Raw genomic sequence first — 20,701 nt, 5'->3', positions numbered from 1 at the left:
AGGAGCTAGAGATTAGGGATGCGAATCAGGCTTCGGACGATTGAAAATATCGTCGATATTTTCAAAATCGTCAGAAATCGGGGCTCCCCCAAAATGATAGGAAAACCCCACGATATTGATCGTGGGGGTTCTCTTATCATTTTGCGGGAGGGCGGGAAAAACGGCACACAAAAATAACCCCTAAACCCACCCCGACCCTTTAAAACTAATCCCTTAGCTTCCCCCACCCTCCCGACCCCCCCAAAAATTTTTACAGGTACCTGGTGGTCCAGTGGGGGTCCCGGGAGCGATCTCCCACTCCTGGGCCGTCCTCCCGTTCCCGGGCCGTCGGCTGCCACTAATCAAAATGGCGCCGATGGCCCTTTGCCCTTACCATGTGACAGGGTATCCATGCCATTGGCCGGCCCCTGTCACATGATAGGAGCACTGGATGTCCCACGCCATTTTTAAAGATGGCGCCTGCCGTAATGGATGGGCGGCGCCATCTTTAAAAATTGCGCCGGCCATGTGAAAGGGGCCGGCCAATGGCACGGATACCCTGTCACATGGTAAGGGCAAAGGGCCATTGGCGCCATTTTGATGCTGAGTGGCGGTCCCTGGAGGCACAGCTGACATCTGTTCTTTTTGTGTGAACTCACTGCTGTACACACTGGGATAGATTTTAAAAGGGTTACACGAATAAGTTATGCGCATAACCCTTTAAAAAACCCCTGCGCGCCGCCGAGCCTATTTTGCATAGGCTCGGCGGCGCGCACAAGCCCCGGGACGGGCGTAAGTCCCGGGGCTTTCCAGGGGGCGTGTCGGGGGCGTGTCAGGGCCGACACGACATTCGGTGTGTTCCGGGTTGCGTGTCGGGGGGCGTGGTGCCGGCCCCGGGGCGTTTCAGGGGTGTGGCCGAGGCCTCCGAAATGGGTCCTGGGCTGGGTAATCGCATGGCAGCAGCCTTCTGGCAGGCGTAACTTTTAAAACACAGTTGGGGGGGGTTTAGATAGGGCCGGGGGGGGGGGGGGGTAGGTAGGGGAATGGAGGGGAAGGTGCAGGGGGGTGTGTGGAAGGAAAGCTCCCTCCGAGGCCGCTCCGAAATAATGGGCAATGTGCGCAGGGCTCGGCGCGCGCAAGTTACACAAATGTGCACCCCCTTGCGCCTGGTGTGCGAACAAATTTACGCGCGGGCACACTTTTAGAAAATATACCCCACTGGCTTCTCCCCCACTGCTGGCAGAGAGATAATGGGAGGCAACCAGCATGGGAGAGAACAGGCAGTGAGGTTTCAGTGGATGATTGTCCAATTGGCTCAGCCCTTAATACAGTCCAGGCCTTGATTTATGTTACAATGCGCAAAACCTTTTGACCGTCACATAGAAACTGCTATCCTTATTTTAAACTTTCTCACAAATATTTTAGAAATCCGTGTAAAAGCAGTTTTCAATATAAATGAAGATAACTGACAACAGGTCTCTTATCCTATCTGAAACTAGATTCAATCGGGTTTTTAAATCATTTGGTGAAGAAAAATAATTGGATGCTATACTTCAGAGAAGAGGAATTTAGCATATAAATAGCTTGAAAGGGAATAAATAAAAGAATAACAAAATTTAAAATTATCCATTGTTTAATATTTTTATTCTGCATTAGCCTCAAAACTTTAACATTTAGTTATGGTGGTCAGGTCAAGACAATTTACTTTTTTCAAAGATTTCATTTTAAATAATATATTAACCAGTTTCCTCTTCACTGCCACATTTAAAAGACGAGGTCCAGGTTCAGAAGCGTTTACCAGATAACTCAGAAGTTATTTGGTTATATCTGGGCATTTATCTTGATAAATTGTAGCTAGATAACTTTATGTCCTGCTAACATTTGGCTGGATAAGTCCAGGGCATTCTGGGGACAGGTAAGTTATCCAACTAACTCCGATATTCAGAGATAGATAAGTTATCTGGCTAAGTCTGATCATCCCATAGATCTGTCCTAAATTAGCCAGATAAATCTATCCAGGTCACTTTAGGATAGCCAGATATATTTAGTGGTGCGGCCGTTCTACTGAATATATAGGTTAAGTTAGCCGGATACGTTGATTCAGCCGACTTGCCAAGACACACAGCATCTGAATATAGACCTCACTACTTGTCAATGCTGCCAGATTTAATTTTAATACATATCACCATAAATATTAAAATTACATCATCGGAGGAAGACAAGCTGTGAGAAATCTCAGTAGGTCATCTCCGTCTCCTGCCTCAAGGCATGAGACCCATTGTGCTTGGTCTGTCCCAGGCAGATATTAATCTAATCTGGTCTTAAAAATTTCCTTAGAGTAAAAAAGAATAGACAGAAAAAATAATCCAAAAATATCACAAATATAAATGATTAGGGAGCATGGCAAAAGATTATTTTTGAAACAATAACAATTTAGTAACAACCTTTTTTTTTCCAGATATAAACACTTAAAATGAGAGGAAAAAATAGTGAAAAAGATACAGAGAGCAGAGTGTTCATCCTAAAAGAGAAGGCTAATCAGAATGCAATCATAACATTACATTAACAAACCACTCGAATTGTTATTTTCTTCACAAAAAAAATTTATATTTTAGGGTCTCCCATATTTTTTTCTTCACAAACAATTTTTGTATATTTTGATGTGGTCTACAGGAAGTTAACCCACGATGTTTGTGATGAACGTATGTTATGATAGGGTCCAAACATCGACGATAATTTGATGTGCAAGTTGAATAATCATAGGCAATGACTAAAGATATAGATTTGAAAATAAGGTTTTTCTTTTTTCTTTTGTGAATTCCTAAGGAAGCCATTCAAGTGTGAAGAAAATAACACACATGCAGGAGACACTAGAATATCATTTCTTTTAAATAAATAACAATTGTTGGCATATTGTTTATGATACGTCCTGATTACATTCTGATTAGCCTGCTATTTGTAGAATGAGCACTCTTCTCTGTGTGAATGTGTTTTTTCACCCCTTTGAACTGATTATATCTGGTATAAGGTTGCTATTAAATTATTTTGTTTGAGAAAATTAACTTGAAGTACTTCCTAGTCTTAAAAATGTCCCAACATAAAGCTATCACCATATATTTAGGTCACTTATTCTAAAGAAAAAAATGCCCTTACAGTTAGAAATGCCCTCTAATGACCTGCCCCTGCCTTCCCTTCTGCAGTTTTGCCCCTTTCTGTTCCGATCTGCTTCCACTGGAGATGGAGAACAATTGGTCACCATCCTCTTTATAATTCCCCTGTAAGTGTTTTCAAAACAATCCGTGGCTTAAAACTGAGGTTTCTAATATCTATTTAGGAAAAGAAATGTTTTCCCTGCTTATGCAATGAAGGAGGTGAGGAACCTTTACAATGCTGCGATTCCCCTAAACATTCCTATGCCTCTGCCTACACTGTATCTATCTATTACAATAATTACGTAAAATGACTTTTTTTTTGAGAAAACGCACACTTCCTGTTTTTAATTTAAATTATAACAGCCATGCTTGTTTGTGGTGTTGCCCTTTAATTTGCTAAGATTTTGACAGTCAGTCTCCAAAAGTGCTTACCCAGTCAAATAGCCTCTGTCTTCCCTCTGCTATTGAGTGACCTTTGTCTTGCTTCCACATTAGGTTTTCCCATGGGATATGGTATTTGCTCCCAATGCTTTCGGACTAATCCTTGATGGTGGATTTATTTAATTGCTTCCCATGGGAAGGCAGATGGGTAACCATTTAAATTTAAGGAAGTTAATTCTAAACATTGTCTGTAGCTAGCTTGCTTACTCATTTTGACTGAAACTTATGGTCACTTTCAAACAATTAAGGGAGGGCCTACAAAAGCATGATTTCCATGGACACAAAATTGGAAAAATCCTTTTAGTACATTAGGTCCTAGTCGCCTTTTATATGGGTAAAAAATAAAACTAGCACAGATAAGTCAGTCATATTTGGGTAAACGTATTTTCAGTCGCCTGACAGCCCACTTGTACTATTAAAGCCTACACACACACTTACTTGATCAGAGGCAATCTGGATCATACCTAACCTAGACCCACATTTTCCTTCAACTAAATCAGTGGAAGACATCCTTTCTTTTCAAGGGCCGCATCTCTGTTATGGGGGGGTCGAAGATCTGGTCAGAAAACGGGAGTGGAGCTGAGTCTTTGGTCACGTGGAAATGGGGAAGAGCGAGACTTACAAGCAGATGATCACTTCTGCTGGTCCACAGATGCCACTTCCTCTCGCAGGCCGGCGAAGCGATGACACTGCTGAGGGCTGGCACTCTTCTCTCACTGTGCGAGAGAAGGAGGAATCCTGCGAGCTGTGATTTGCCCATCACTGACTTCAATGTAGGTAAATGTGTTTGGCTCCATAACAACTTGATTTTCAGATTCACTTGAGGCTATTTAGCTTGTGTTTGAAATTCAGTCAGCCAGCTAGGAAGGAAGATCATTTTTCTTTGAAAGTTACTTAGAAGGCACGAGTCTAAAAAAAAGGTACCCAAGTATCTTACACCTGCTATATCTGTGAGCCGGTTGTACTCTGGGAAATCGGAGATTAATTTTAAAAACCCGACACATGCATTAATTAGGGGACACATGAAGAAGCGTGCCGAGTGGATTTTAAAAGCCGCCAAGATACATGCGTATCTCCCACAGCACCTCATCTTGAACATTTTCAAAAAGGGGCAGGGCATGGACATGGTCCGGGCAGGGGCAATGGGCATTACAGGGCCTGAACCTAAGATGTGCGTGTAAATATTTACACACCCTGGTGCGCACCGAGGGCTCCCTGCCATAGAGCTTTAATTCTGCTACGGATGCCATGTAAGTTACAATTTCAAGATAACTAGGCAGATCTACAGGGTCAGGGGTTAACTGGGGAGAATGAAGGCAATCAAACCAGTGGGGTTGGAGAACCTATCCCTGAACTGGGCAAACTGGGGACAGACTTGGGAAACCGGGAATGGCGTCGGCACGCGCCCCTTTTAACATATTCAGATTTATGCGGTAGAAGTGGGATCTGCATGCGCATGTGTGCACCCACTTCAAATGCAGCCAGGCTATTTTATATCATGTGCGCATATACAGTGGGCGCATACCTGGGTGCGGGCCGACGTTTGAACGCAAAAATGCTCAAGCACGCCAGTTTTGAAAGTTACCGTCCTTGTGCTCATAGTTAAAAAGAGCAAAGACAATAATGAGACTGTTCATGGAGATTGAATATCCAGGCAGCCTCGGGAAAGCAGGTGCCAATGTGGCAGTTGAACATTTTGTCCCGGGCCTTTCCTGTCCCAGCTCCTGCCCTTGCTCCGATCACTTTTGGTGTGGGTCAGTGTATGACCTCTGTCAACCATCGGGCACACGTTTAGCCACATGGAGTGGGGAAAAGAATCAAAGTCTGTTTTTAAGCCCAGGCAAAAAACTTCCAATTACTGCCCCTGAAATATATTTGTACATTTATTTTCCCTCCCTCAAGCCAAACACCGCTCCTGAGGGCTCATTTTGTCAGCAGGTTAAATATAGCTGCATTGTGGAATACGATTATATTTAGTTACTGTGCCTGAAGCAGTTTTCTAACCCCAGATCCCTAGATCTCTTTGAAATGTGACCTCATATATCATGTTGAAGTTTGACTGATATGCTCTATTTGCTGGTACTGTGCAACACTTAACTTCTCTGTATCCTGCTTTCCAGCTATAGCATTTGATTAAGGCAGCTGTTGGCCATTTGGAGGTAATTATAATGTTCTGTTTTCAATAATGAGGGAAATTCCCAGCGTGATAAGCAGGCAAGTGAAATAAGGTGAAGTATTTAATAAGTACAGAAAATGCATATCACTATTTTAAAAACCTATGAAATGAAATGTCCATCATTCCAATCTCTAATGAAGAAAACATTGAGGTTCCTGATTTCTTTAATCTATAGAAGAGTCCATTCATAGTCTTAATGAGTCCCAGATTGTGAAAAAAAAAATCATTGAAATGGATATCTACCTTGATGCCTAGATTTGCCCAACCTTTCATTTACAAATCATTATTTTGATCTAACAAAAATTAACTTTCATAAATCAGGTCATTAGGCTAGAATAAGGCACTCTAAAAAAAATGTACCAGTGGTTGATAAATATACAATTTATCAGTTTTTGTCAGAGTCTTAAATAGATTGGTGTGTTACAATCAGATCGTTTAGAGTCACTTTTAAGTAGCACAGTTGCTGCTTTAATCTATTTGAACACGTAAAAAAATAAGGTCAACAAAACATTTGTAGGTGATGCCTTTATGTTGGGCTGACCTTGCATCTCAGTTTTGAAAGCTACATTCCCTTCATCAAGTCAAATTAAAAATTAGAAAGTTAATGTAAAGGACTATGTTGCCCTTAATATGTAACTAAATCACAGGCTACATTACGTGCGTGATAAGCAATTAAACAGTGGGGAGGGCTCGGTGTGTGACAGCGTTGAGAAAACTTACAGAGAAACCTCAGGATTATGTATGGCCATGAGTGAGGAAATCAGTCTGGGTTTAGACAAGGCCACAGAACAGAGTCTGCCCTTCTTGCCATGTTAGATGAGCTCCTGAGGTACTGTGATAAAAGCCAGGCAGCAGTTCTGGTGATACTGAACTTCTCAGCAGCCTTCAACATTGTAGATCACAATATCATGCCATCACAACTAGTAGAGGCCGACCTAAGTGGCAAGGTCCTAACCTGGTTCAATTTCTTTTTTGTCTGACAGGCAATAATCTGTGCATTTTGACAACATCTCGTTGATACCCTGGATCCTGAACTGTGGGATCATCAGTACTTTTCAGCTTATACCTCAGACCACTAGTACAAAGGCCTATATCTAAGTAGATAATGTAAAGCTCGCACTACCAGAAGATCTGGACCCATCAACAGTTACAAATAAGCTAAGTATGTGTCTTGCAGCCATCCAAGAATGGACTAAAAAACAACAAGTTCATCCGAATCCCAATACAATAGAAATTTTCTGGATGTAAAACATGCACAGACAAGTCCCTGATTTGAAAATCCCATTCCGATGCTGAGCACCCACTAAAAATCCATGGAAAAATCTTCAGTATTGCTGGACTTAGAACTAAATGTTATGCCCCTGCTCGTGCTTCACGCAGACAGGGCCTTACCTCCATGGCCTGGCCTGATCCTGATGTCGCTTCTCACGGCCCGGAGGCCGCAGCTGAAGCCGGGGCCTCGCCTGAGGCGGCCACCGTGCTGGGTCCTTGCCTCGCCGGGAGGCCACCGCCGACTCCTCTGTTTTTCGCGGCCTGGAGCCACCATCTTCGGCAGGCCTGGAGGCCTGCTCCTCAGCGGCATGGACGCCGCTGATGTCAGTCTGTCTCTGGTCCTCCTCCTGCGTGGCTGAGACGCCGCTGACGGTTGACTCCTTCCTGCTTCAGCGTCTGCAGGGCCGCTGTCCAGGGTGCTGCAGACTTCCTCTGACTGCTCCTCATAAGGGGCAGGCCAGCCAGGCATGGTCCTCCAGACAACTCCTCCCAGGGAGTTGCCTCTTCAGCCCTATAAGATAGCCCTGCTTCATTTCAGCTTTGTCTTCGCATCAGCTCAGATGCTCCTGAAGACGTCTCTTCATCTGCTATCCTGTTCCTGAGTTCAGATCCTGATGACTGATTCCTGAGTTTGGATCCTGATGTCTGTTCCGAGTCCGGAATTCTGTGAGTCCAATTCCTATGGTCTGGCCCAAGTCCGGATGTCTGTGAGTCCTGATCCAGATGTCTGTTCCGAGTCCGGATGTCCGTGAGTCCAGTTCCTGTGGTCCGGCCCAAGTCCAGATGTCCATGAGTCCAGCTTCCAATGCCTGCTCCAAGTCCGGACGTCCGTGAGTCCAGTTCCTGTGGTCCGGCCCTAGTCCGGATGTCCATGAGTCCTGATCCAAATGTCTGTTCCCAGTCCTGCAGTCTGTTCCAAGAAGTTATGTTCCAAGTTCTGCAGTCCATTCCAAGTTCTGCAGTCCGTTCGAAGAAGTTCCATTCCAAGTTCTGAGTCCATTTCAAGTCCTGAAGTCCCTCCCAAGATGTTCCAGTCCTGATGTTCCAGTCCTGATTTCTGAGGTTCTAGTTCTGATGTTCCAGTCCTGATTCCTGATGATCCAAGATGTCCTGATGTTCCTTGATGTCTTGATGTTCCTTGATCTCCTAATGTTCCTTGATGTCCTGATGTCCCAAGTTCCATCATGTTCCCAGTCCTAATGCAACAAGAGGTGGGACCCATGCCTCCAGGGATTCCCCCTGCTTTATCTGGAGTTCCCATACGCCGAGGTTTTATCTGACTTCCTTGTTCTGACTCTGGAGGATCCTAAGGGTTTCCACTAGCTGCACTATGAGACTACCTGAGCCAGCCCCAATCTCCTCGTAGTCCGCAACCAGTCATCTGGCTGTGTAAGGCGCAAAGGGGACAGTGTGGTCTGCGACCAGCCCCTCGTGCTGTGTAGGGCGCCTAAGGGTCTAGCTCATCCCTCTTGTTTCCTGTCTGCATTCTCGCCTGTGTCTTGTTCCTCGCCTGAGTCTTCAGTGTGGTCCACAACCAGTCCCACGTGCTGTGTAGGGCACCTGAGGGACTACGTCTCTACATTCCACGTCTCTACGTTCCAAGTTCCACGTTCCAAGTTCCAAGTCTTCAGCTCTACATTCCAAGTCTTCAGCTCCAAGTTCCAAGTCTTCAGCTCTACGTCTCTACGTTCCAAGTTCCTAGTCCTAGCCAGAGTTTCTAGCTCCATCCAGTTCTGCTTCCTCATTCTCACTGACACATATTCTCACATGCTCCCTCCCATCCGCTGACACTTATACATGCTCCCTCGCACCCGCTGACACTTATACATGCTCCCTCGCACCCACTGACACATGCACATGCTTCCTCATTCTCACTGACACATATACACACATGCTCCCTCCCACCTGCTGACACATACCATGCTCCCCCGCATATACACACGACAGTCATACCCACTGGCTCTAATATTCACACACACACACTCAGTCACATGTGCTGACACACACACAACTGCCTTGCACCCACTGACACATACGCACACATGCATGCTCCCTCGCACATTCCATTCTCTCTTTTTTCCCCTGCCACTTTTGAAACGTAATAAAAAAAATATTTCTTACACTGGTGGGCAAGAACGATCCAGGCAGGGCTACCAGCCCTGCTGTGGGAAGCGGTAGGTAAAAAAAACCCTGATAGGGTTATTTTTTGCCGTGCCCCAATATAAGGGCAGGCCGTCAGCGGAAATCAGTCAGAGGCCTTCGGCTGAGTTGGTATAGCAGCCGGAGGTCTGCTGGCTGCCTCACAAGCCACAGTTAGCGACGGCCTTTGAGTATTTCCCACCGCCGCAGTGGCGAGGGGAGGAGCAGAGAGATCAGCAACGCCGCGGAAAAGAACCACAAAATAAACAAAAATTCAGGCCTATTGAGCCACGCTGCAGTTGTGGAGACAAGAAATAAAGGGAAGCCAAGGAACTGCTGCTGCAGCCGTGGGAAAAGAAAAAAACCAGAAATTTGCAGAGAGCATTGGTGAGGGCTCCTGCTCCGCTCTTGCTCTGCCAGAACTGCTGCGGGCCGGGTGTTAATCACAGCGGCTCCGGGGGCATGCCCATAGCCCCAATGGGCCAATTTGCCCCTGCATGTAGCTAACAGCGCTCATCACATGTCAATTCCATGTAGATGAGGCTATTAGCTGCTATCCCACGATGCAAAAAATTCCCGCACACTCAATGTGCCTTTGTTAATGCTGCAAATTTAACACCAGCCCGGAAGCTGGCATTTAGCCTTATAGCACGTATCGGGCTGAACGAAAATACAAAAAATTGTGCTTTCTGTGGTTCCTCCTACTTAGTATCATCGCGAGGAAGCAACACCATGTAAAATGAAAAATGCCTAAAAACAAATATTTCTGTGCGCACAATAGACATGCTCAAGATAGGTAGAGAGTAAAGTGTACAAATCTACCCTTCTTTTACCTTTCATCTTGCCAATTGACAGTAAATCTTCACTGATGGTAACTGTGCTGTTTGTAATTATGACTGTGCATGTAAAATTGGCCCCCAGAACCCACCCCACCCCACAAACCTCACCCCGAGGTCATAATGCCCCCTCTTACGGTGGTATAAACAGTTCAATTCTAAGTGACCCTCCAGAGATTCATTCTCTCTATCTCTCCCCCCCACTCCCTGAACTGGGATGTGGATTAATCCCATTTCAGCCGTAATGCACAACTATCGCAGGCATAATGTCATATACAGTGTCTCCTGTATGTACTAGTTAAAGATAATGTATACTATTGTATATAATACTTTTTGTTATTATTGTATATAATACTTTTTGGAGTGTATAATTTATATAAGTTTTTCCACAGTGTATAAGGTTATACACAGTCCCTTACTGAGTGTATAATTTCAATGCTACTTATTATGTTCTTCTGTTGTTTTCCATCAGGTACTGTTCCTTTCTCCTCTTCTTGTTTTTCCCTCTCTTCTCTCACCCCTTCTCTCTTCCTATCTGCTCCCTCTCCCCCCACCCTGTTTTTTTTGTAATTTCCTCCTTCAGTTATATTATAAACCGATATGATGTACCCACGAATGTGGATATATAAAAGCTAATAAATAAAAATAAATAAAAAAATAATGCGCAGAAAAAAAGGTTTAGTTATTTCCGGTGTTAAAACCTGCATCACTTTATCGCACGCCATGTTATCCAACCCTCATTTCCATTCACTCCGTCCAAACTCCTCCCACTTGAATACTAATTTTAAATTTGCATACGCATTTCGTGATGCGGAATTTATCGCATGCGTTATGGTGTTATTGTGGGTATGCCCTAACACATTTAGATAAATGACCCTTTGTGTCTGGTCTGCTGAAAGGGCAGTCCTAAGGTTAGCCGGGTAATTTTAAGATAGCCGGCTATATTTACTAGTGCAGTTGCACTATTGAATATTCCTCAAAAATTAGCTGGATAAGTTTATCCGGTTAACTTTGCTATCCAGACAGTGTTTGAATATGGACTTCTACATGCCTAAAACAAGTGATTAAAATAAATAATGCTATGTTCAAGGCAAGCAAACATATTAAAGGACAGATATGAGCACCAGGAAAAAAATAAGGCAAAATATTACAAATTAAGTCAATTTGTTTGGTACAATTTTGAAATAACATGTTTGTTTGTCCAAGGATATAATTTTCTGTGAATTCTGGAAGGGAAAAAAATTCTCTTTCTATAAAATATCCTTCCAGATCACCAGGCTGATCATTAGCCAGACCTACCATCGGCACAGCCTGGGACTTCTGCTCCTGTACAGATTCTTACAGCGAGTTCCGATGAATTCCTCATCCCTTCTAAAACATTCAGGACCCCAATGGAAACATGATTGGATGGGACATTTGTTGAATCCCATCCTGCGTTCTTAACGTTCAAAGTTTAAATGATTAGAGACTTCAAAACACACATGAAAAGACGTAACTTGAGACTTTTTATTACCTTATTTATTTATTTAATAGTCGGATTTATCACCTGTCTTTCTGAATAAAAAAGTCACTCAAACTGGGATACAACCTACTAGAATGTCAGCATACAATCAGAGGTCAATAGCAGTTCAACCATTCTTATCTGATTATGGTGCACAGTAAAAATTAAACTTGAAATAAATAATAATGACTAAACTAAACTGGAGGTAATTTTTTTGTGTAAAATTATCATATGTGCACCTACATTGTATATATGCCTGTATATGCTATTTTATAAAGAATATGTTATGTTCATACTTGCAGTGTCATGCTTACTGTCAACAGGCAAAAAACAGATGTTAGAGGGGCATTCCAGGACTTCATGTATAAGTTTCTATTTTGTAAGCAGTATGCACGCTTTCATTACCAAACCTGTCTCATATACGTAATTGATTCATGCAATTAAGAACATAAGAACATGGACCTGATAGTACATTGTTAATTATGGTTGGGTTGGTTATGGGGAATAGGTTGAAGTATCGGGAAGGGGGGGTTATTATATCAACAATATACAGCATTCAAGAGATTCATAAATATTTCTTTTACCCACTTTTGAAAGAAAGCATACAACAATTGCTAGCCTTGAAGTAGAAGGTGCTGCAGCGTATCAGAAATCCTCTTAGCTAATTTCAGGTTGAAAAGGTGAATGATATAGATTGATTGTAACATAAGATCAAGAAGAGTCTATGCTTCCGCATAGTTGGAGAATGCAGACCTATTATCATTATCTGTCAACTTCTAGGTTCTCCTTAGTCTAATGTGTGAAAGAATGGAAGAACATAGCTTGGTTATTCTCAGCTGTGGCCTGAGAAAGGCACACACATAGTATTACATAAGAGAAAAACTGTGAATCATTTGTATGATATCCTGGAGAGATTGCTCATGGCACATGAATTGTGAAAAGAGAACTCTGGGTACATTTAATTAGCATCAAAGGGAAAAGCCGGATCCTGGGGTTTTAGCAGATTATTGCATTCTTGCCACTTTACTTGAGCTTGGTAGGGCTATGGGGCATCACTAACCAATCACTAACCAATCTAGAAGCAAGAATGGACAAAGACAACCTTTAGTTTTGATAGCATCCATAGCCTGTTTCTCATTAAATAAATAACCTCATCTGTATGACAAAAAACATATGACATGACTCCTTACAACACAGTTACTTTACCTTCCAGCAACAGGGCTTTCAACTGATATTATCTATGGATTGTTTCCATTTAACCTATGACCTATTCTCTAGGCTTGACCTGTTGGCCTCTTCTAAGAATGAAATATTATGTCGCTTTAGTTCACCAGGCCTATACACTTTTAACTATAGGAGAAATTATTTCAATATCAGTTCTGCTGAAATTAATTAAACATACATACGTATATGATAATTCATTCATGGCTGTTGTACTAAGACAGTGTTTACATCCGTAGAGGCTAGAGAATGGAAATGAAGAAAAGGGTGCCATGGGGGTAACTTATTGGTGCGGCGGTTACTACCCTTAGCCAATAAGCCTTGATACTTTTAATGCAACTGCCACACTGCTTTCCACTTCAACGTTATGGGGAAAAGGAGAGTTGGATTCAGACCACAACCAATGAGGTCTGGGAAGTGATAGGCATGGGGGTAGTCTGCCTGGGGCAGCAATTATTATTCTTAACAGAAGGCAAGAGATCAGATTACTACCCTTAACCAATAAGCCTTGATACTTTTGACACAACTACAATATCATTCTTCACTTTGATGGCAGTGAGTGGGCAGGTGGAAGAGGAATTGGATTCAGATGACAACCAACACAGGCCCTGACTTTTACGGTTTAAGGTACTGATATGCAGACATAAGGAAAAAAGCCCAGGACCACTTCTAAGGCCAAGTCCATAAGCAAAACATGTTAGCACTGTCTGAATTTTCAAGAACGCTCATCACCCAAACTTGGGAATAACTACACGGAGAGGCAGTTGCTATCCTTAAGAGAAGCATGGGGGTAACATGTACAGCATGGCAGAGCTTGCTGGGCAGACTGAATGACCATTTGATCCTTTTCTGCCATCCTTACCATGTTACCGTGTTACTGTGGTGTGCTTTCAGACTTGAATAGGCGTGCCATGGAAAAGTCACCACATTCTGATTCTCAGGGTTAAACCAGCACTTGGGCTGTGGTCTCAGCACCTCGACCTGTAACAACAGTCACCAGCAGCAGCTCATAAACCTATAGGCACTCCATTCTAAGAACATTTTACCATTCTATATGAGCCCCAGAGTGTGGCAGTTAATGGACAGCATGCAGGCCATACATTGCACATAACACCACCTCCTTTTCCCCTTCCTGAGTCTTTTCCTTTGAGTCTTTCCAGCCTCAATCATCCCCAGGCTGAGAAAGAGAGAGAGAGAGAGAGTGTGTGTGTGCACTGAGCACTCAATGTAACTTACTGAGCATAGGTAGCAGCAACAGTGAACAACTTCTGGTAGCCACATGTGGCAGCCAAGGTAACTATCAGCCAGCTGCACACATCATGGCAATTTCTCTCTTCTCCTGCCTTTGTATATAGAGGGATCTGGCCAATTGCAATGGGTTTGTGTGTGCCTTCTCTCCCTTTGTTTGAAAATTTGCGACAGAGACTGGTTCAGCCTTCAGTGCTTCCCTAGCTCTTCTTTTGGTCACATGAGTCCTCTCAATGCTCGACTTGCCTGCTCCGTGGAGGTTGGTGTGCCACACAACATTTTGGTTAATGTAGGTGTGCCAAAGGTTGGGGAACACTATACTAAGACCAGGAAGTTCCCATAGTAAGGTATTTATTCTTGTTCAATAAAATTATCAAAACTTACAAAAATTGCAGGGCTTTTTTTGTTATTTAAATACAAGTGAAATAAAAGCTTAATTCATCAGAAAGTGGGGACACCATGTTAGTCCACTGGAATGTGTGTGAAAAGAAAGGTTAACAAACAGAAGAGTGAAAGACGATGATACTTTTTTGCTGGACTACCAAAGCATTTTGAAGGTAATTTTTAAAGGCGTTTCGGCAGGTAAAGTTGTTTTACCCGGAGAAATGGCCTTTTTCAAAAAATTGCCTGCCCAGTATATGGATAAATTGGAATACATACGTCCAGCAAAAGCGTGAGTTTACCCAGACTGAGCAGAGACATTGCTGAGGAAGAGGTTGGGAGTAGACTTTGGACTTGCACACATACTTCTGGAAATGTCCCCCCCAAATTTCTATGCGCATAATTGAAGGTATCATTGGGTGTGGATCAACTTGGTGGGGTAATTTTGAATGTGGACTTCCATACGTAAATTTGCTTTGAAAACTGATGTAACTTATATGAGCATTTGCCACGTAGTTTAAAGGGGGGGGGGCTGTTATAAAATTACCCCCCTTCTTGACTAACCTAGTCCAATAACAAGGTATCGCCTTATCTAATGCTATTGTTTGTTAACATTTATTTTCATACAGGAATGTGTGAAATTTTCAGCTACACTGCCTTATAAGAACCTTATCAGCTTGCGTTTTCATTCAAATTGAAGCACGCCATATGGTTAAAGATTAAACCCTGTATGCTATGGTTTTGCATTCCCTTGGAAAACCAACTGTGAAATATTATGCTAGTTTGCATACTTTGTCTGTAACAGTTGGTATCCTCTCTCTCTCTCTCTCTCACCTGCCATGAACTCTTAGCAGCCAATTCTCTGAAACTGCAGCAAATTCCACAGATTCTCTGAATTAGTTTCTTTTATGTTTTTTTCAGGCCAAAAGCCACAGTGGATATTGGCAAAATGTCAGATCTGTTGTGAATTTCTCAAGGGCTCACCAAAATTCACAGTAGATTTGGTAGAAACTCGCTGATAATGATAAAATGTGCTGCAAAGTTTGGCCATCATTGCCTCTAGGAATCTAACAAATTTTACTGATAAATCTGCAAAAGAACTTGAAAGTTCATCCGGTTCTTGCTAGTCTGCAGAAATCATATATTTCTAGCTTTTCATTATTCATTGGCAGGGTAACTTTTAAACAGGCGTGTAGATATCATACCGATGTGATATCTCGGATTGAATGTCGGTATATAAAATAAATAAATAAATAAATAATGTGTGTGTATTCATCAGCCCTCACCAGGGACACGGCCATGTTGTAACATGCACTTATATGGGTGATTATTATAAAATAGCCTGGCCATGTGCACATGCGCGCACAGTTTTAACTGGGCACACGCCTATATGCGCAAATGCCCCTTCTATCGCATAAGTGGGGGAATTTTAGTAGACGAGTGTGCTGAGGCCATTTCCAGTTTTCCCAGTTTGTTCCCATTTCGCCCAGTTAAGCACTTACAAATACCCCTAGTTTAATAACCTCCCATTTCCCCTGTTAGCCCTTATCTTTAAATCCCCCTATGCAGCAAGGGACCCCGACGCATGCCAGGAAGCGTAGGTATTTACGCACAAATTTGAAGTTGAAATCCAGGAACACCCATTCCCCATCCAGACCATGCCTATTCTCCGCCCCTTACTCAGAACTTTTCATTTGTGCATGTAGCGGGAGATATTTATTTATTTATTTATTTATTTTTGGTTTTTATATACCGGAAGTTCCTTTATACAATACATTTCACTCCGGTTCACATTTAACAGAGATACATGTAAGTGAGCGCCTTTTAAAATCTGCTCAACATGCGCTGACATATTTGCGTATCTTCTGGTTTTGGCACCCGCTGGGCTTTTAAAATTCCCCTTTTAGAATGTATCTGGCATTAAATTGTTGCCCCAGAATTAAGCTGGTAGCAATAGCAGACAGAGGGATGGGAGAGGAAATAACAAGAAAGGAAGGATAACTAGTTTAACCACATCCTCTGGCAACAAATTCCAGAGCTTTATTGTGCGTTGAGTGAAAAAGAATTTTCTCCGATTAGTTAGCAAGTAGCACATTTAAGACTAATCGGAGAAAAATCTTTTTCACTCAACGTACAATAAAGCTCTGGAATTTGTTGCCAGAGAATGTGGTTAGTGCAGTTAGTGTAGCTGGGTTCGAAAAAGGATTGGATAAGTTCTTGGAGGAGAAGTCCATTAACGGCTATTAATCAAGTTGGCTTAGGGAATAGCCACTGCTATTAATTGCATCAGTAGCATGGGATCTTCTTAGTGTTTGGGTAATTGCCAGGTTCTTGTGGCCTGGTTTGGCCTCTGTTGGAAACAGGATGCTGGGCTTGATGGACCTTTGGTCTGACCCAGCATGGCAATTTCTTATGTTCTTATGAATGCCATTTGTCTAGAGATAGGAGGTCAGTTTTCAAAGGGATATAGCTGGGTGACTAATGTGTTAGCTTGTTACATCTCCTGGATGTAAATTGTACCCCTAAGAGCTGCTAAAATATTGGCATACTTTCACAAAATGCATATTTTTACCTGTTTAAAAAGGAGGTAGTTCTGGGGGAGAATTTAGTATGGTGGAGTAAATGACATGCATATAATGGTATTTTCAAAGATACACATGCATTTTTTTTCTTTTCATAGGCATAAGTGTTTTGTGAATTTTCAAAGAACAGCTGCTCATAGTTTCTCTTTAAATATTCACTGCCTATATATCTGCATATGCATTCATAAATTAATTGCCCTACCCTGTTCTATGATACAACAAAGCAAAAGCACCAGGTAAATAATCAGTATCTATGAGGCTGATCCATCCATTTATTCATTTATTTAATTATGGATTCCTTTCCTAGAGAAACTCAGGCGGAAAGGAGACCCTGATGAAAAGGTATTTAGGAATGGAGAAAATGGAATTCGGAGCTTGAGAAGATACTATCTGGGGGGGCCAAACAGCTGCAGAATGGCTGCTTATGTCATGTGGGCCCAGGTCTGGTCCAAGGCACAGAACACATTATTAAGCACATTTCAGTATGCATGAACCCCATTACAAGATCATCAGTCTCCTAGCAAATATGTGAGGGACTAAGACATCAGCATGAACTAAGGGCAAGAAGCCAAACATGCTTGCCTATACTTCATTGACACGGCTATTATAATGTCCTTTGCATCCTCTCTCCAGCAGTTATTCAGCTCTGCTTCACAGGAATCAATGGGAAAAAACAAATTCCACCAGTCAGGAGCATGTAATCCATACTAAATAGGGATGTGCAGAAGAAAAAAATTCATTTTGGTGCCTTTATTTATTTTGTTGGGACCCCAATTCATTCCATTAGTTTCAAAGCAAAAAAAATTAATATTAAGAACATAAGACATAAGAACATGCCATACTGGGTCAGACCAAGGGTCCATCAAGCCCAGCATCCTGTTTCCAACAGTGGCCAATCCAAGTCACAAGTACCTGGCAAGTACCCAAAAACTAAGTCTATTCCATGTAACCATTGCTAGTAATAGCAGTGACTATTTTCTAAGTCAACTTGATTAATAGCAGGTAATGGACTTCTCCTCCAAGAACTTATCCAATCCTTTTTTAAACACAGCTATACTAACTGCACTAACCACATTCGTTGGCAACAAATTCCAGAGTTTAATTATGCGTTTAGTAAAAAAGAACTTACTCCGATTAGTTTTAAATGTGCCACATGCTAACTTCATGGAGTGCCCCCTAGTCTTTCTACTATCCGAAAGAGTAAATAACCGATTCACATCGTCCCGTTCTAGACCTCTCATGATTTTAAACACCTCTATCATATCCCCCCTCAGTCATCTCTTCTCCAAGCTGAAAACTCCTAACCTCTTTAGTCTTTCCTCATAGGGGAGCTGTTCCATTCCCCTTATCATTTTGGTAGCCCTTCTCTGTACCTTCTCCATCGCAATTATATCTTTTTTGAGATGCGGCGACCAGAATTGTACACAGTATTCAAGGTGCGGTCTCACCATGGAGCGATACAGAGGCATTATGACATTATGACATTATTCATTTATTAGTTTGATTTGTTTATCGTTTGCCATTAAAGTCAATGGGGGAAGTATTGCAGCCAATTTTTGGCTGCAGAATTGGGGTTTTCTTATCAATATGGACGAAACTTCTGGGGAGCAATCATCAGAAGGGCAAAAGAGCTCCAAGGTACTTAGACTGTGGTAAAGTGGGACCAAAGTGGCATGAATAGCCTTAAGGCACTGTAAAGGGGCAAAGGGGTACCAGGAGTGGGAAAAGTGCTTTGACAGAGGCACAAAGCAGCAGTGAGAGTGTCAAAAACACACCACAGCTTCAAAAGAGGGCACCGATAACATGAACCCTTGAAGGCAGCACGACAGGCAAAGCGGCAAGATAAGTGGCATCAACATCCTGCAGCACAATGAAGGGGGAACATAGCAAGCAGAAAGACTAGCACCAACACACTGAGGAACCATGATAGTGGCAAGAACACCACAAGGAGTAGAGTTGTCTGATGTCTGGTGTGTGGTAGCAAGGCAGAGTGGCAGAAAGTTGATAGGGGCAAGAAAGACTGGCACAGTGGTAGTCAGGTCCCTGTGGTATTGATAGGAGCATGACAGGATGGCACAGTGGAGGTAGACAGGACCCTTTGGTGTTGATAGGGGCAACACAGGTAGGCACAGTGGAGGTAGTCATTAGTCAAGTTCCTCTGGTATTGATAGGGGAAAGACAGGCAGGCACAGTGGAGGTAGTCAGGCCCCTCTGGTGTTGATAGGGGCATGACAGACAGGCACAATGGAGATAGTCAAGTCCCTCTGGTATTGATAGGGGAAAGACAGGCAGGCACAGTGGAGGTAATCAGGTCCCTCTGATGTTTATAGGGGCAAGAGAGACAAGCACAGTGTAGGTAATCAGGCCCCTCTGGTGTTGATAGGGGCAAAACAGGCAGGCACACACAGTGGAGGTAGACAGGTCCCTCTGGTGATGATAGGAGCATGACAGGCAGGCACAGTGGAGGTAGAACCAGGAGACCCGGGTTCGAGTCCTGCTATCGCTCCTTGTGACCTTGGGCAAGTCACTTTACCCTCCATTGCCTCAGGTACAAACTTAGATTGTAAGCCCTCTGGGGATAGAAAAATGCCTACAGTACCTGAATGTAAACCGGTGTGATATCTCGAATGAGATCGAATGTTGGTATATAAAAATAATAAATAAATAAATAAAATAAATAAATAAATAGACAGGCCCCTCTGGTGTTGATAGGGGCAAGACAGGCAAGTACAGTGGAGGTAGTCAGGTCCCTCTGGTGTTGATAAGGGCAAGACAGGCAGGCACAGTGGAGGTAGTCAGGTCCCTCTGGTGTTGATAAGGGCAAGACAGGCAGGCACAGTGGAGGTAGTCAGGTCCCTCTGGTGTTGATAAGGGCAAGACAGGCAGGCACAGTGGAGGTAGTCAGGTCCCTCTGGTGTTGATAAGGGCAAGGCAGGCAGGCACAGTGGAGATATAGTTATGTCCCTCTGGTGTTGAAGGGGCAAAGACCGGCAGGCACAGAGGAGGTATAGTCAGGTACCTCTGGTGTTGATAGGGGCAAGGCAGGCAGGCCCTATGGAGGTAGACAGGCCCCTCTGGTGTTGATAGGGGCAAGACAGGCAGGCACAGTGGAGGTAGTCATGTTCCTCTGGTGTTGATAGGGGCAAGACAGGCAGGCCCTATGGAGGTAGACAGGCCCCTCTGGTATTGATAGTTGCAAGGCTGGCAGGCGCAGTGGAGGTAGACATGTCCCTCTGGTGTTGATAGGGGCAAGAAAGGCAGGTACAGTGGAGGTAAAATCACATCCCTCTGGTGTTGATAGGGGCAAGACAAGGCAGGCATAGTGGAGATAATCACTAGTCAGGTCCCTCTGGTGTTGATAGGGGCATGACAGGCAGGCACAGTAGAGGTAGTCTGGTGTTGATAGGGGCAAGGCAGGCAGGCACAGTGGAGGTATAGTGAGGTCTCTCTGCTGTTGAAGGGGGAAAGACAAGCAGGAACAGTGGAGGAATAGTCAGGTCCCTGTGGTGTTGATAGGAGCATGACAGGCAAGCACAGTGGATGTAGTCAGGCCCCTTTGGTGTTGATAGGGGCAAGACAGGAAGGCACAGTGGAGGTAGTCAGGTCCCTCTGGTGTTGATAGGAGCAAGACAGGCAGGCACAGAGAGATGACTGCTGCTGCACCCTCCTCTGGAACCGCCCTCCCCCTCACGAGGGGGGCAAGGCAGGGAGAAAGGGGGATGGGGCCCCCCCACTCCTGGTGCAACTGTCAACCAGGGCGTACTGTCCACCCG

The sequence above is a fragment of the Rhinatrema bivittatum genome, chromosome 1, assembly GCF_901001135.1.
Source record: "Rhinatrema bivittatum chromosome 1, aRhiBiv1.1, whole genome shotgun sequence".
Classification (NCBI taxonomy): domain Eukaryota; kingdom Metazoa; phylum Chordata; class Amphibia; order Gymnophiona; family Rhinatrematidae; genus Rhinatrema; species Rhinatrema bivittatum.
The sequence above is the reverse complement of the archived record's forward strand: the minus strand, read 5'-3'. Positions refer to the sequence as shown.